Raw genomic sequence first — 17,133 nt, forward strand, 5'->3', positions numbered from 1 at the left:
AGAGCAAACACCAATCAACACCTTAGCAACTACTATAGCAACAAGCTTGGATATTATAGCATGCAACCACCTTGGATTCCATTGCATGCACTTAACAACACCTTAAGAAAGCACTTAGGAACATCATAGCAACCACCTAACAACAGCTTAGCCCCCTACAACTTGACCATTGCTACACCATAGCAACCACATTGGATACCACAGCATGCATCTAGCAACACTATAGCAACCATCTAACAGCAACATAACAACCATATCATAACACCATAGCACCCACCTAGCTACACCTTAGAAACCAGTAAATTACCACAGGAATTGCACAGTAACACCTGAGCAATAACCTCTCAACAACCACCTAGCAGCACTATTGCAACCACTTTGGATACTATAGCAACCACTTTGGATATTTAGTAAACACCTAGCAATCACTTAGGAACCACCATAGCAACCAGCTTGAATTTCATTGAATGCTGCTCACAACACCTTAAACTACTTAGGAACACCACAGCAGCCACATTGGGTACCATAACATGCACCTAGAAACACATTAGCAGCCACCTAGAAACACATTAGCAACCACTTAGGATACTATAGCAAACACCTAGCAACCCCTCAGCAAGCAATTGGCAACCATCATAGCAACCACCTTGGATTCCATTGCATGCACTTAACAACACCTTAACAAAGCACTTAGGAACATCTTAGCAGCCACCTTAAATACCATATCAACCCCTGAGCTATATTTTAACCCTTTACCCCTTAGCAACACCTTAGCAACCACCTGGGAGACCACTGCAACTGGTGGGAACAATGTTTACTATAGAAAACACCGATCAACACCTTAGCAACTACGTGGCAACCACTATAGCGACAAGCTTGGATACCATAGCATGAAACCACCTTGGATTCCATTCTATGCACCTAACAACACCTTAAGAACTTAAGAAAGCACTTAGGAACATCATAGCAGCCACCTTAAATACCATAGCATGCACCTAGCAACACCTTAGCAACCACCTGGGAGACAACTGCAGCTGGTGGGAATCGTGTTTGCTGTGCAAACTTCTTGTGTTTAACCTTTAGGTTAGTTTCTGCACATTTATGGACATGTAGTGTAGTTAATTTTCTTAAACTGACACAAAGCTGCAGATCTTTCAGATTATGAACATAAGGACTGAGCTACTGTAACACTGCAGAATCAGAAAGCTTTATTTCAGAGCTGATCTACCGTCTCTTTCATCCACCACACTGAGCACAGCGAGGTGTGAAAGCAGTGCCATTTCTGGACACGCCACCTTCACGTGCTTTCTGCAGGACCATATGACTCACCGGACTGTTCACAGATAGGGAAGCTTTACTACGCTAAACAAACGTCTGCAGCTCGTCTGTCTGCAGGATGTCACCTCCACCCACTTCTCCGGCTAATTACAGGAAAACAGAAGAGTACAGTACAGTAAATGCCGTGTACAGTACATGCCATGTACAGTAAACGCCGAGGCTGGACTGTGGTGGACCAGCGTGGCCTGAAGAGGAGGGATTGGCCGCAGTGGTCAATACAGACCTCCTTACTAACTCTGCTGCCTTATTGAGCATTCCTCTGCTCCTCTCCGCTGCTGTGCTCTGCTGAATTCAGAAATTAGTGCAGACGAACAGAAGGGTGTTGATGGTGCACTTGTTGCACTGCGTTGCCTCATCGTTTCTCAAAGCAATGGAAGAAACGACCTCTCTACACTGTAAACCCACTGTGTGACCTTAAATAAATAAAGCCTGCAAAATGCCGAACAGGATATTTCCAAACATCACCAGTGATGGTATAGTTACTTTGAAAAAGTAATCCGATTACTGATTACTCCTTTAAAAAGTAACTTAGTAACTTTATGGATTACTTGATTTTACTTTACAAGTTACTTTATTAGTTACTTTCAGCAGCTGCAGACACCACCACCCGCCGCCTTAACATAAACATTATAACCAGTTTTGCCAATGCTCCCTTTATTGGAAAATGCATTTTTAATAGCAACAATGTATCTCTAGACATTTAAAGTTGAACTATTTCCTGAAAAAATAAGTTTTTTTATAAAAATAAAAGACCATTTCTATTGAATTAACTTAACATAAATATTTTTTTTTATAAAAAATAAAATATGGTCTTTCTTGATTTCACTTAACATAAATACTTGTTTTTATAAAAAAAAAAAAAATAAAATAAAGAAAGTCTTTCTTGACCTGACATATTTAACTCTGTAAAACTGAACATTGAACCTGTTGTTCTCTGCAGGGCAGCAAGGAGTGGTTTTACAAAACAAAACTGGGATATGGTCTAGACCAGGGATCATATATATATATATATATATATATATGCGGACTGCGGTCCGGGTCCAGACCCAGACTTTGTCCAATGCGGACCCAAACCGATAAACTACTGAGAAGGATTTAATTTTGACAGTAAAATCTTCAAACGCTCTCCTCTGCCAGTCAGATCTGTGCAGACCGCTGCCCTGGCTAGTGAATTGGGACGCGGCCGGGAAAAAGCGCCTTTATAAAGAGATAGGGGGCCGAGAACTGGCAGAAAAACAAGAACGAGCGGAAACTAAAGACATGCCAAACGCGAGAGAGAGAGAGACAGGGGAGTGCAGTGAGTAAACCAATGGTTGTACCTCATTAACAGAAGAGAGACGCGTGTCATTGGGGGGGGAGCGGAGGGGGGATGAGGAAGGGAGTGAGGTGTGTGTGTGTGTGTGTGAGGTGGAGAGAGAGAGAGTAACGCACAGTGACTTGGATAAGTAGCTTTAATCTGATTACTGGATTGGAAATAGTAACGCGTTAGATTACTCATTACTGAAAAAAGGGTCAGATTAGAGTAACGCGTTAGTTAGTATGATACACTGTAATGTACTATTCAGTTTTGTGTAGCCAAGGTCAAAAACTGAGCAGTTCTGAGTATGTATCGTGTATTCGTAATTGAGAATACTCAACTATACTGACACTTTTTCTCTATACTAGTTACTGTAAGTTATTACTATACAATCAAGACTCACCAATGCACCCTAAGTCCGTTCTTCCACCTGCTTCCTGCTTACTCTACAACCACTCAGACCTCCATGTGGGCATCCACCAGCCCATAATTACACCACATACTTACAACAGCGGCAGCAGGAAGAAAACTAATGGCTAAAACATGTAATCACACACACCTTGCGCCTAGAACTGATGGTCCCCACAGCAACAGCTCTCAGCCAGCGAAGTCCTGCTGCACTTCCCTTGACCATATATGGAGCAGAGCTGCGCTCGCGGAGGAGAGCGGCTGGGCTCGGGAAATAAAGCGCTTTCCTGTCATCGAATGAGGACAAATTAACGTGTTTTTTTTTTCCCTCCCTCCCCCCTCTCTCTCTCTCTCTCTCTCTCTCTCTCTCTTTCTCTCTCTCTCTCTCTCTTTCTCTTTCTCTACCTCTCTCGGAGTTGAGCGTGTCCTGTCTTAAAGGGCTCCTGCCGAGCAGCTGCGCACATTTCCATGGCAGGGAAGTGTGAGGAGCGCAGACACGCAGCAGCAGCAGCAGCATCAGGACCAGCAGCATCAGCATCAGCAGCATCAGGACCACCAGCAGCATCATTGCTGTGCACTGAGTGTATGAGGGGAGTCCACAGGTGAGCGCATCTCTCTCTTTTAGCTCATTCATCATCAATCTGTCTCATTTATCAAGGCTTTTTTGTGTTTTTGGACACATTTAAGATGTGGACATACCTTGGCTGAAGTTTGCATGCATGCTGTTCAATGCTTTTCTGTGCCTTTATTCAATTATTGCCTATTAAACATGTACAGGTATGGGTTTTAGACTTTTGTTGGACTGTAGAAGATGTTAATTCTATTTTTCAGTGAAATGTAAAGATTGTGAAGAAGAATATAAAGTCAGATTATTTAGCTTCGGTCAGTCTTTCAGCTTCGTTATTGGGTTTTCTGCGTGTATCACCTGTAGCTGAGTCTGAGCTGATGTCCGTGGCGCTGGTGTGGATTGTGGGGGATGAGTGAAAGGGCTCAGAGGGCAGTTATTGTTTTAATTTTTGAGATAATTCAGAGTAATTTAGAGTAAAACCTGTGTTAAGCTGAATTAACTACATGAATGCTCTGTCTGCAGATTGCTGATAGTTCTAAAATAAATTCAAAACACTTTTAAGTCTATTAAAATAAATAAAATTAAAATCAATTGTGTTTTAAACAAACTTTAGGGCTGGGAAATACTGTAAACATATTAGTTTTAAGACAATACAAAATATTGAATAAAGAAATATATTGAAATCAATCAGTATACTTGCAATATATCTCACAAATGAAATATATATATATATAAATATAAATATATATATAAATATAAATATATATATATATATATATATATATATATATATATATATATATATATATATATATATATATATTAATTACATAGATCACATATATAAAGCACATAAATCACTTCAACAATGGAAATTATTATTTTTTTTATATTTTAAAGCTGGACGATATGGTCAAAATATTATGCATTGATGTTTTTTTTATATTATATTTATATTATTTGATTTCAAATGATGATTCTCACTAGAGTATTGATCTTTATCAGACAGTCCATATACTGTACTGCATTACCTGCATTAGCAGATGTGGACAGATGTGCGCAGTTGTGGTGTGGATTTATTTTTTATAACAGTTGTTTAAATGATTTTTTTCACAAATTAATTTAGATGAATTAATACATTTGAAATGCATCACATGTGTAAATGCATATAGACATTTGCCTATGTGTTTATTTTTATTTAATGCAGTTTTAAGACTAGAAAAGTGGAATAAGTTGTGCTTTTGAATTGTTTTAGAGCTGGGTGATATAGTAAAGTATATTATTTTGATGTACTATATGTACTACATTATTCAATGTATTTTTTGTTTTAACTTTTTTGTTGTTTGGGTTTTCGGTACTGCATCACCTGTAGCTGTAGCTCTGAGCAGATGCAGTGTGTTATGCTGGATTATTTATGGATTATTTAAGGTTTATTTGAGTTTATTTGGGGAATTTGGTCATTGGGTCTTCATGCTGTGTAGAAAGGAAAGACTGGATCTTAGAAAACAGGATTTGTTATAATTTGTATTGTTGTTTTTTTTTAACTAATTTGCAATGAAACCTGTGTTAAGCTATATAACTGGATGGATGCTTTTTTTTTTTTAAATAACAAATTTGTTAAATATGGTGGTAGAAATATTATTTAAATGCATTATATAAAGTATATCATTTAAATGTAAAGGTGATATTGTCAAGAGAATTTGATTTACTAGATTTATTAGAAAGATGATTGTAAAGGCTGTGAGAATCAGATTACTGAGCTCTGATTGGTCTGTTAGTCTAGTTATTGGATTTTCTGTACTGCATCACCTGTAGCTGAGTCTGAGCAGATGTGGACAGATGTGCGATAAAAGCCTGACACCCTTATCCAAAGAGCTTTATATTTCACACCATATGTTCCTATACTAATCAATACAGCTCTTAACACCAAGCTGTCAGGCATGAAGCATTCCAGCAGTTTCTAGTCATTTCTAGGAGCTTCTAGGCAGAAATATATGCAGTAAATACAATATAGTGCAAATTGCACTAGAATATGCTGGTTAAAACCTCAATACTCAACATACAGCTTTGCAAAAAAAATAACAGACCACTTAAAACTAGTGAGTTTCTTTGATTTTAACAAATTGTAACTGCTTGATTTTTTTTTGCACCAGGAGTAAAGCAGCATAAAGTTATCCAAAAGCATTGTGTAAGACTGGTGGAGGAGAACATCATGCCAAGATGCACGAAAATACTATTTGTTTATTAGTTTTAAAAACATTATTAATTTTACAATAATTCAACATCACAAAAAAACAAACAGCTGGACACATGGAACCAGAAATTCTGCTCTTTATCAGACAATCCTGAAGGGGAATATCTGGCGATCTGTTCGTGACCTCAAGCTCAGGTGTACTTGGGTTCTGCAGCAGGACAATGACCCAAAGCACACAAACAAAAAGTCCACCTCTGAATGACTTAAAAAATAATTAAGAGTGGAACAAAATTCCTCCACAGAGATGAGAAAGACTAGTTGCCAGTTATCAGTAAAGCTTGCAGTTGTTGCCTCCAAGAGTGACACAACCAAGTTATTGGATTTAGGGGGCAAACACTTTTTCACACAGGGCTAGATTGTTTTTTTTTTCATTTAATGAAAAAAAATTCATTTAAAAAGTGATTTTTATATTTATGCAGGTTTTATTTGTCTGATATTACACAAAATAAATCTGTAGGGGGTAAATACTTTCTTCACGCCACTGTATATTAATATTTATAATATTGGTTCTAAATTGAATTTAAAGCACTTTTTAGACAAGAAAAGTAATTTTTTTATATATATATATATTTTAGGACTTCGAAAAATGGCTATAATACTATTTTGATGTATTATGATATATATATATATATATATATATATATATATATATATATATATATATATATATATATATATATGATATATATTCAGATACTTAGTAAAGTTTGCTGATACTCACTTTACTGCGCTGAGTAATGCACTCTTGAGAGGGATATCTGGTTAGTGGTTCAATATTCACTGTACTGGGCTGAGTATTGCACTCGAGGGATATCTGGATGTTTGCTGATACTCACTTTACTGGGCTGAGTAATGCACTCTTGTGAGGAATATCTGGTTAGTGGTCCGATATTCACTGTACTGAGCTGAGTGTGGCACTTTTGAGAGGGGAATCTTGTTAGTGGTCCGATATTCACTGTACTGGGCTGAGTAATGCACTCTTGAGAGGGATATCTGGTTTGTGGTCTGATATTCACTGTACTGGGCTGAGTATTGCACTCTTGAGAGGGTTATCTGGTTAGTGGTCCGATATTCACTGTGCTGGGCTGAGTATTGCACTCTTGAGAGGGATATTTGGTTTGTTTGCTGATACTCACTTTACTGGGCTGAGTAATGCACTCTTGAGAGGGTTATCTGGTTAGTGGTCCGATATTTACTGTACTGGGCTGAGTATTGCACTCTTGAGAGGAATATTTGGTTTGTTTGCTGATACTCACTTTACTGGGCTGAGTTATGCGCTCTTGAGAGTGTATCTGGTTAGTGTTTTGATATTTAATGAACTGGGCTGAGTAAAGTTGTGTATGTAGTTATGACATTTTATAATTATTTCCCTTACAGTATTGACATTAGTCAGTGCAGTTTATCTATAATACTGTCAAAAAAGCAAAAGCTGCACATGGGTCAAATCATTTAACGATTACTTTTTCAATTAGTAAATTAATTAAGTCACTTATTTATTGATTATCCTACCATTTTTTTGTTTTAAATATATTTATTATGTAACGTTTACTTTAATTGACTTTTTAAAACACAATGAAAGCACTTCAGAGTATTATTCTCCTGTCTCCAAGGCTGACATTTATATTAAGAGCCACTTACGTTTCAGTCACTTTACACAAGAATGCAGCTTTAAGTCTATTTCACACTATATGCTTCTCTATAAATCAATATAGCCTTCAACACCATCCAGTCAAGCGCAGAAATACTGTGAGTCTATTCTTGAAGCATGTCACATGCAGCATTCCAGCAGTTTCCTGCAGTTTCTGGGCAGAAAGCGTAAAAAAATCTAGAATTCTTGGTAAATGTATGATCCAATCCATTTAATGCACCAAGAAACACATTTCTGAAGTAATTGAAGCTGAAATAAATTATATTTAACATCTACAATAGTAAGATATACTGGGCTGAGTGATGTACTATTGAGAGGGGTTTCTTGTTAGTGTTCTTATACTTACTGTACTGGGCTGAGTAATGCACTCTTGAGAGGGGTATCTGGTTAGTGGTTCGATATTCACTGTACTGAGCTGAGTGTGGCACTCTTGAGAGGGGCATCTTGTTAGTGGTAAATGTATGATCCAATCCATTTAATGCACCAAGAAACACATTTCTGAAGTAATTGAAGCTGAAATAAATTATATTTAACATCTACAATAGTAAGATATACTGGGCTGAGTGATGTACTATTGAGAGGGGTTTCTTGTTAGTGTTCTTATACTTACTGTACTGGGCTGAATGATGCACTCTCAAGAGTGATATCTGGTTAATGTTCTGATACTCTCTGAATTGGGTTGAGTGATGCACTCTCAAGAGGGATATCTGTTTAGTATTATAATATTTACTGTACTGGGCTCAGTGATGCCTTTATGAGAAGGAAATCTGCTTAGTGTTCTGATACTCACTGTACTGGGCTGAATGATGCGCTCTCAAGAGTGATATCTAGTTAATGTTCTGATACTCTCTGAATTGGGTTGAGTGATGTACAATACTCTCGAGAGGGGTGTCTGGTTAGTGTTTTGATATTCACTGTACTGGACTGAGTGATGTACAGTACTCTCAAAAGAGGAATCCGGTTAGCGCTCTGATAGTCACTGAACTGGTCTGAGTAATGGACTCTCAAGAGGGGTATCTAGTTAGTGTTCTGATACTCTCTGAATTGGGTTAAGGTGATGTACAATACTCTCGAGAGGGATGTCTGGTTAGTGCTTTGATATTCACTGTACTGGGCTGAGTGAAGTACTATTGAGAGGGGTATCTGGTTACTTTTATTCAGCATTTTTATTTAGCACTTTTATTGTAATTAATTTAGTTAATTTTCCTTCTTTTAAATATATTGTTTTAATCATGCTTGAATCATGTTCTATTTATGTTTTATTCTTATTTTATTTTTAATTCCATTTTAATTGTTATTTTCTTACATGTTTATGTGACTCTCCTTGTATTTTCTAATTTGTAAAGCACTTTGAATGACCATTGTGTATGAAAGGTGCTATATAAATAAACTTGGTTAGAGTTATGATATTCACTGTACATGGGCTGAGTGATGCATAGTACTCTTGAGAGGGGTATCCAGTTAATGTCTGGCTATTTTCTTAACTCTGCTGAGTGATGCACTCTCGAGAGGGGCCTTTTTTGGTGTTTCGATACTCACTGTCCTAAGCTGAGTAATGCTCTCTTGAGAGGGATAACCAGTTAGTGTTTGAATACTGACTGAACTGGGCTGAGTGATGCTCTCTTGATAGGGGTATCTGTTTAGTGTTCTGATACTCACTGTACTGGGCTGTGTGATGCCCTCTTGAGAGGGGTATCTGGTTATGGTCTGTTTATAGTTGTGCACAGTGGGGTTTAAAAGACCAGGTCTATGACTTAAAATGTATATATAAAGTGTGGAATTGATTACAGCTCTGATTTTATAAGGATGTATTATACTCTCCTCATAAACTGAACTAATCCCATATAAGAAAACACTAGTAGAGTATCAGAATCTTTATCAAATGTTTACAAAGAAAGTGCTTCTTAGGAACAATGTGTGAATAAGGCCAAATATGTGTGTATGTTTCCTTCAAAATAAATGTATTCAAGTCAGTGAACACTGTATGTAGGTCAGTTTAATGTGACGAGCATGGCTTCACATTCTCAGATACATTTATATATGTACATATATAGGACGAATTGTTTGCAATTATTCTGTATGTAGAAGGGAAAGAAATGGGTTATTGCCTGTGGTTGCCAAAGCCAGGACTATGAAATTAAATCAATTTAGTTGTATAGCACTTTTTACAACTGTCAGGCTGTGCTGCCAAGATGTCATTCATTTGTGCAGCTACGAGGGCTGTAGACCTGGAGACGAGAGCATTGGTTCTAGCGGTGAATCCTACTCTTTGTTCCTTTATAAAACCTTAGTGTGCATCTCTAACTTATTCACCTTTTTACCAGAAAGTTTACAAGCTGCTAGCACAAACACAACCAATATCATATTTACTGTAGCTTTCTTGCAATAGCTTATATATATTATACTAAACAACAAGACAAGACAGACAAGACGAGATAAAACAAGGCAACGCAATACAATATTTTTTTTTACTGCAATATCTTCATAGTAAAAAGTTTTTAAAAAAAGTTTTTTAACTGTTATTTTCAATTCTGAACAATTTTGACTTACATTTATAGATTTGACAGCTTCCTAGTTTTTGTATTACTACCGCAAGCTTCTATAGGTGGATCAAAAATGAACCCTGTTTATTTAATATTATTTAATATATTCTTCAATTCTGACTGTTAGGAATATACTATACGACACAACACAACAAGAAAAGACAAGACAAAACAAAACAAGGCAAGGCAAATCTTCGTTGTGAAAAGTATTTTTCAAAAGTTTTTTAAAAGTTTATTTCAATTCTTAACAATTTTGACTTACCTTTTATAGATTTTACAAATTTCCAGTATTTGTATTACTGCCCCAAGCTTCTATAGGTGGATCAAAGATTACCCCTATTTATTTTTCTATAGAACTCTACTGAAACTATTGATTCTTATCAACTGTGACTGTTACAAATATACTAACAGTGGATGTTCAGTGGACCACAAAGATTTATTTAAAAATATGATATGTGTCAAAAAATGAATGATTTCTAACTAAGCTAGCTAAAATCAGTGATAAACTCTTGAAAGGTGTATCTGGTTAGTACTCTGATATTCTATCATCTATCAGCTATCACCAAACTACCATATTTTTCAGATTTTAAGGTGTACTGGATTATAAACGTCTATTTTCTCATCTATTTTCATATATAAGGCAGACTGGATTATAAGGCACAATAACTGAGCTAGACTGAAGAACCCTGAGTGTTTTGGTAACCCAGGGCGCTATCAGCTAGTGGTTCGTCCCACGTAGCTTGTTTTAATACTCCAAACACTACGGACATATAGTGTTTGGCCTCTGAACAGTGAAAGATCTCGCGCTGCAGTTAGCGGCTAATGCTAATGCTGCTGCACCCAGCCTTAGTGCTGGAGGAACTTCCTGGTAGAATTCATACAAAAGGCGCACTGTTGAGTTGGGGAAAATGTATGTATTTTAGGTGTGCCTTATAGTCTGAAAATAGGGTAATATTAGATTGACAGACAGACAGATAGATAAAAAGATGAAAGATACAGAAACAAAATGTTCAAATCAAAACATTAAATCATTCTTTTGTGGCAAAATATACAACAAAGTGCAAATTATTATTCTTAACCAAAATGACAAAAGTAACATTAAGACACACTGATTCCAACGTGGGTCAGTTTTGACACACTTGGAAGAGTATACGGTTAGTGTTCTGATACTCACTGTACTGGACTGAGTGATGCCCTCTTGAGAGGGGTATCTGGTTATGTTCTGTGGTTACATCTATGACAATATATTTCCTAACTGCAGAATTAAATACAGCTATGCATGTAAAGGTTAAAATGTAAAATTCCATCACCAACTAGCCATCATAGACAGCATGAACAGTTGGCTGATGTACTGTATGGCAGCACTGGGCTGAATGTGGTTTATACCCAGTAACCATGGTGTTGCCAAAAGCAGCTCAGGCCAATTCCCATATCATACTGGATAACCAGAGAGTCGGCACATCGAGCCAAGACTCAAACCAGGGCCAGACTGACGCAACTGTGTGTGATAATTGGACCAGAAATGAAAATGGAATGATTTTTGCTATCTGGAATAATTATACAGATACTTTTCTTGCATTTAACCCTTTCAGGCACATACAGGACAAATGGACATGGACAAATTGTGCAGTTAAACTAAAGCAGGTTTGAGTTACTGTATGATTGTGTAGGTGCAGGGTCAAAGATCATTGCTGAAGTGGTTTCTTGAAATAGACTATAACGATACATTAAGACAAGACATAACAAGACAAGATAAGGCAAGGCAAGAAAGGACAAGACAGGACAAGACAAGGCAAAGCAAGGCAAAACAAGAAATGACAATACAAGGTGAGCTGAGACTATGCAAGACAAGACAAGACAAGGTAAGGCAAGGCAAGAAATGACAATACAAGGTGGGCCGAGACTAGGCAAGACAAGACAAGGTAAGGCAAGGTAAGGCAAGACAAGGCAAGAAATGACAAGACAATACAAGGTGAGTCGAGACTAGACAAGACAAGGTAAGGTAAGGTAAGGTAAGGCAAAGCGAAGCAAGGCAAGGAAAGACAAGACAAGAAATGACAGGATAATACAAGGTGAGTCGAGACAAGGCAAGACAAAACAAGACATGACATGACATGACAATACAAGGTAAAGCAAGGCAAGAAATGACAAGACAATACAAGGTGAGTCGAGACTAGGCAAGAAAAAGTAAGGTAAGGTAAGGCAAGGCAAAGCAGAGCAAGGAAAGACAAGACAAGAAATGACAGGATAATACAAGGTGAGTCGAGACAAGGCAAGACAAAACAAGACATGACATGACAAGACAATACAAGGTAAAGCAAGGCAACACATGCAATGTCAAGACAATACAAGGTGAGTCGTGACTAGGCAAGACAAGGTAAGGCAAGGCAAGACAAGAAATGACAAGACAATACAAGGTGAGTTGAGACAGGGCAAGACAAGACATGACATGACAAGACAATACAAGGAAAGGCAACACATGCAATGTCAAGACAATACAAGGTGAGTCATGACTAGGCAAGACAAGGCAAGGCGAAGAAAGACATGACAAGACAAGACAATAGATGACAAGACAATACAGGGTGAGTCGAGACAGGGCAAGCCAAGACATGACATGACAAGACAATACAAGGCAAGGCAAGACAAGGTAAAGCAAGGCAAGAAATTACATTAAAAGATAAGGTGAGACAAGGTGAGACAAGAAAAGACATGACAATACATGGTGAGTCGTGACTAGGCAAGACAATGTAAGGTAAGGCAAGGCAAGGCAAAGAAAGACATGACAAGACAAGACAAGAAATGACAAGACAATACAGGGTGAGTCAAGACAGGGCAAGACAAGACATGACATGACATGACAAGACAATACAAGGTAAGGCAAGACAAGGTAAAGCAAGGCAAGAAATTACATGAAAAGATAAGGTGAGGCAAGAAAAGACATGACAAGGCAAAGCAAGACAAGACAAGACAACCATATACACCAAGACAACCAATTGGTCCCAGCTTTTAACCCATCTGTGCAGTGAACACACACATACACACTACTAAGTACACTCAGAAGACACACAGAGATATTTTGAGTACACAACATTTTTAATCTCATTTAAATATTATTTACAATATTTTTAAACATTGAAACATAGTAATGTTATTTGGGACCCTTATTTAAAGTTTTATCCTTGCGTAACAATAGCAGACTTTCTTGTTAAATGTAGAGATTTCCTCTTTAAACACCATAAGGAACTTACGCCAAAAACAAGCTTAACTACATGGGTAAACTGTAAGTGAAGCAGAGGAAAATTACGCAAAACTATTGAGCAAAAACTAAGTGTTCTTTTTCTTGCATAGACGAATAAATAAAAAGAGAAATACATGAGAAACTCACTGTGCTGGGCTCAAGGGTGATGCACTCTTGAGAGGGGTATCTGGTTAGCGTGAAACTCTGATACTTTTTGAGATGGTATCACAACATGAAAATAGGACAGCCTCGGTGCCACTGTGTGGTTTTTTTTTTTTTTATGAAGTGAATTGAAGTCACTTACTGCTTACTGTATGTAGGCCAGTTTAATGAAAGCAAGCTTTGCCTCACACTTTTTTCCCAGATTTATTTATATGTATGTATATAGGACAGATTGTGTGCAATTATTCTGTGTGTGGAAGGGGCAGAGATGTAGGGTATTGCGTGAGATTGTTAAAGCGTGGAAGAGGAGGGGGTTGTAGGGTCTATAGGTGGATGGAAAGTAAATATAAAATAGAAGCGGAGGAAAGACGTGGTGAAAGTTACTGATGCTGAACGTCTTCGTGGAGTTTGAGGGCATTTTGGAAAGGTGGCGTTGATGCGTGAGCAGGAGAGTCGGTTGCCAGGACAACAGCATATATAAGAGATGACACTGAGATTGACAGATACAAGAACGGGTGAAATATCGAGGAAAGCCAAATTCTGAGTGTGGGAACTTTTCTTCAGTTGGTGAGGACGGACGGGCAGGAGGACACGTCTCCTGAGAGGCTGTTTCACTGCTGACTTGTGGTGAATCTCTTGGGGAACAGGGAAGCCTGTGCTGAACAGATCCAAACAACATGCTCAGCACCAGTAAAACAGACATGATGGACATGAGGGACAAGTTTCTTGTTGGTTCTGAGTGGATTGGGATGTGAAGACTATGGTGTCCACTCACTGTCTATCTTATCAGCTCCACTAATCATATAGAGGACACTTTATAAGTTGTATACCGTAATTTCCTGGCTATAAGAAGCTTCTTTTATCATGCACTTTGAACACTGCTGCTTATTTAATGGTGCGGATAATATGTACAGTATTTTTCTCACTAAAAGGAGCACTTAAAATCCTTTAATTTATCTTTAATATAATCCGGGGTACTTTATATATGAATTCTACTAGTTGGGTATTAAGGAGCAGTAAAGCCACTCTGCTGAAGTACAGAGTTATACAGGAGTTTCAGTTTAGTACACCAGCACCGAGGCTTGAGATGTGAGCAGTATTAGCATTAGCCACTAACCGCACTAAGCGCTAGCTCTTTTGCAGTTCAGAGGTGAGTATTAACAGCCTGTAGCCTGCTGCTAACCCCAGCTAGCACTGCTGGAGCAGCATTAGCATTACCCGCTAACTGCGCTAAGCACTAATTAGCTCTTTCGCCGTTCAGAGGGAGTATATCAGACTGTAGCCTTCCTGTGTACCATGTTAAAACAAGCTACGTGGGACAAACCGCAAGCTAATATCGCCCTGGCTTACCGGAACACTCAGAAGCACCTTAGTCACCCAAATAAACTGGTTTCAGGAGATAAATCTGTGTAGATCAACATCCAGTGCTTATTTTACTTTAAAAGTAAAGCGCCTTATAATCCAGGGTGCTTTGTCTATAAAAAAAAAAAGACCAGGAAATATAAGTTTATTGATAGTTCTCCTTATAATCCGATGCACCTTATAGTGCGAGAAATATGGTATATTATTTTTTTGGCTTACAGGCTAACAAGCTTAATGGCGCCAAAACACACCAGTTCAATCAAAACATTGGAAATCTAAGCTTACCATAAATGAATAAAAAATGTAGTTGCTTTACTTACTCAAACAAGCTGTTTTCAATAAAACAAGCTTGTAGATTAAACCAGGGCTCATCAGGACAACAACGTATTTGTATCTACTCAAAATCAGTGTAAATGGTGCATTCAAAGTGGCTCTCTGAGCTGAGTGGAAAGCTTGGATGAAAAGTGGAGAGAAATAATTTACCCAAAACCAAGCAACCGAAGAGCAACTCTTAACCGGAAACAACCGCCTACCTGGAGATGGTGCATCGGGGCACTACAGTATTTTACCAAGGACAGAGTGCCAATCCATATGTGGGCAAACACACACAAACAAACATATATACATACCACACACATACACACCAAATCAATTTAGAGTATTCAATTTTTCTCTGTAATTCTACAATATCCAAATTACCTGATCTCCATGTTTTTGGACTGTGGAAAGAAACCCATGAAGACACAGGGAGAACATGGGAACTTTACCCAGATAAGGATTTGAACCCAAGACCCCAGTGCTGGATGGCAAATGTGCTATAGGTAGAGTTGGTATACAGTAGTTGTTGCTTATAATCTGGATTAGAGCATTACTCAAATATTCACTATTCACTGTATACCTGTAACTCTACCTCTTCACTACTTTACAACTGATGCTCTCAAACACTTTATTAAGAGATGAGAAATTCAAGTAATTAACTCTTGATGAGTTCAGCACAGCTGTTAACTGAAAGCCTGAATTCCAGGAGACTCTACCTCATAAAGCTGACTGAGAAAATCCAGCCATTGTCATGGTGAGCACAGAATTGCAGACACGTGCAGATACTGATAAAACAGAATGTTTATTATAAAATAAACAGATGTAAACGTAGTCGATACAGAAAAAATGGGTAATCACCAGTAAGCAGAGCAATGAAGGCAAAACCATACCATAAACGAGAAACAGTCCAGAGTTCATACACGAGAGATCCAATGTCAGAGGTAATCCAAGAGGCAGTAGTGAAAACACAGTCCAGGTAATACACAAGCAATCCAATATCAGAGGCAAAGGCAATAATCGGCGTCGAGAAAACAAAGGCAAGGTCATACACAAGATAAACTGAGACAAGAGATAAATTAACGCTTTGTAATGAGGAGAACCTACAATACGCGGCGTGGGTGTTTGTGTGGAGTGCTCTTATATAGTGCCAGTAATCAGTATTCAGGACTTCCTGGAGGAAGCAGGTGAGGTGTCACGTGATCAGGTGAGTGCGTGATGTCAGCGGGTGGTGCATTCTGGGTAGTGTAGTTGTTGACCTGAGAACCTCCGTTAGAGCTGGGTGTGGAAGGGACAGAGGAGCTAACAGCACCAGACGTGACAGCCATCATCTAAGAAAGAGGTTCTTCTTTGTATATGTGCTTTTCATGGTAGTTTGGGTGACTTTAGTATTAATCTGCAATGCAGAATATTTTTAAATAATGAAAAAACCCTGGATTTACAGCATTTGTTTGAGACTAGTTTGCAGTGATATGCAGTTGTTATATATACACCATGGTATGAAAATACAGCTTTGGAAATAAATTACGAGACTACTTCAGTTTCTGAATCAGTTTCTCTGATTTTGTTATTTATAGGTTTATGTTTGAGAAAATGAACATTGTTGTTTTATTCTATAAACTACAGACAACATTTCTCCCAAATTCCAAATAAAAATATTGTCATTTAGAGCATTTATTTGCATAAAATGAGAAATGGCTGATATAACAACAACAAAAAGATGCAGAGCTTTCAGACCTCAAATAATGCAAAGAAAACGTTAAAAGTTCATATTCACTGACACATTTTAAGAGTTCAGAAATCAATATTTGGTGGAATAACCCTGTTTTTTTAATCACATTTTTTTTCATGCATCTTGGCATCATGTTCTCCTCCACCAGTCTTACACACTGCTTTTGGATAACTTTATGCTGCTTTACTCCTGGTGCAAAAATTCAAGCAGTTCAGTTTGGTTTGTTGGCTTGTGATCATGCATCTTCCTCTTGATTGTATCCAAGAAA

The 17,133-nt window shown here is 37.8% G+C and overlaps 1 protein-coding gene across 2 annotated transcripts in view; it reads left to right on the plus strand.

Annotated features, from left to right (window-relative positions):
* The first annotated feature begins 3,477 nt into the window (after positions 1-3,477).
* baiap3 (BAI1 associated protein 3) overlaps positions 3,478-17,133 on the plus strand; it is a 129,140-nt gene continuing 115,484 nt past the window's right edge. For both annotated transcript variants that reach the window (XM_022666661.2, XM_049475946.1), the window contains exon 1: positions 3,478-3,645. The gene's annotated coding sequence lies outside the window, so the exon portion shown is untranslated. The remainder of the gene's footprint in view (positions 3,646-17,133) is intronic.

The sequence above is a fragment of the Astyanax mexicanus genome, chromosome 3 (genome assembly GCF_023375975.1).
Source record: "Astyanax mexicanus isolate ESR-SI-001 chromosome 3, AstMex3_surface, whole genome shotgun sequence".
NCBI classification, from domain to species: Eukaryota; Metazoa; Chordata; class Actinopteri; order Characiformes; family Acestrorhamphidae; genus Astyanax; species Astyanax mexicanus.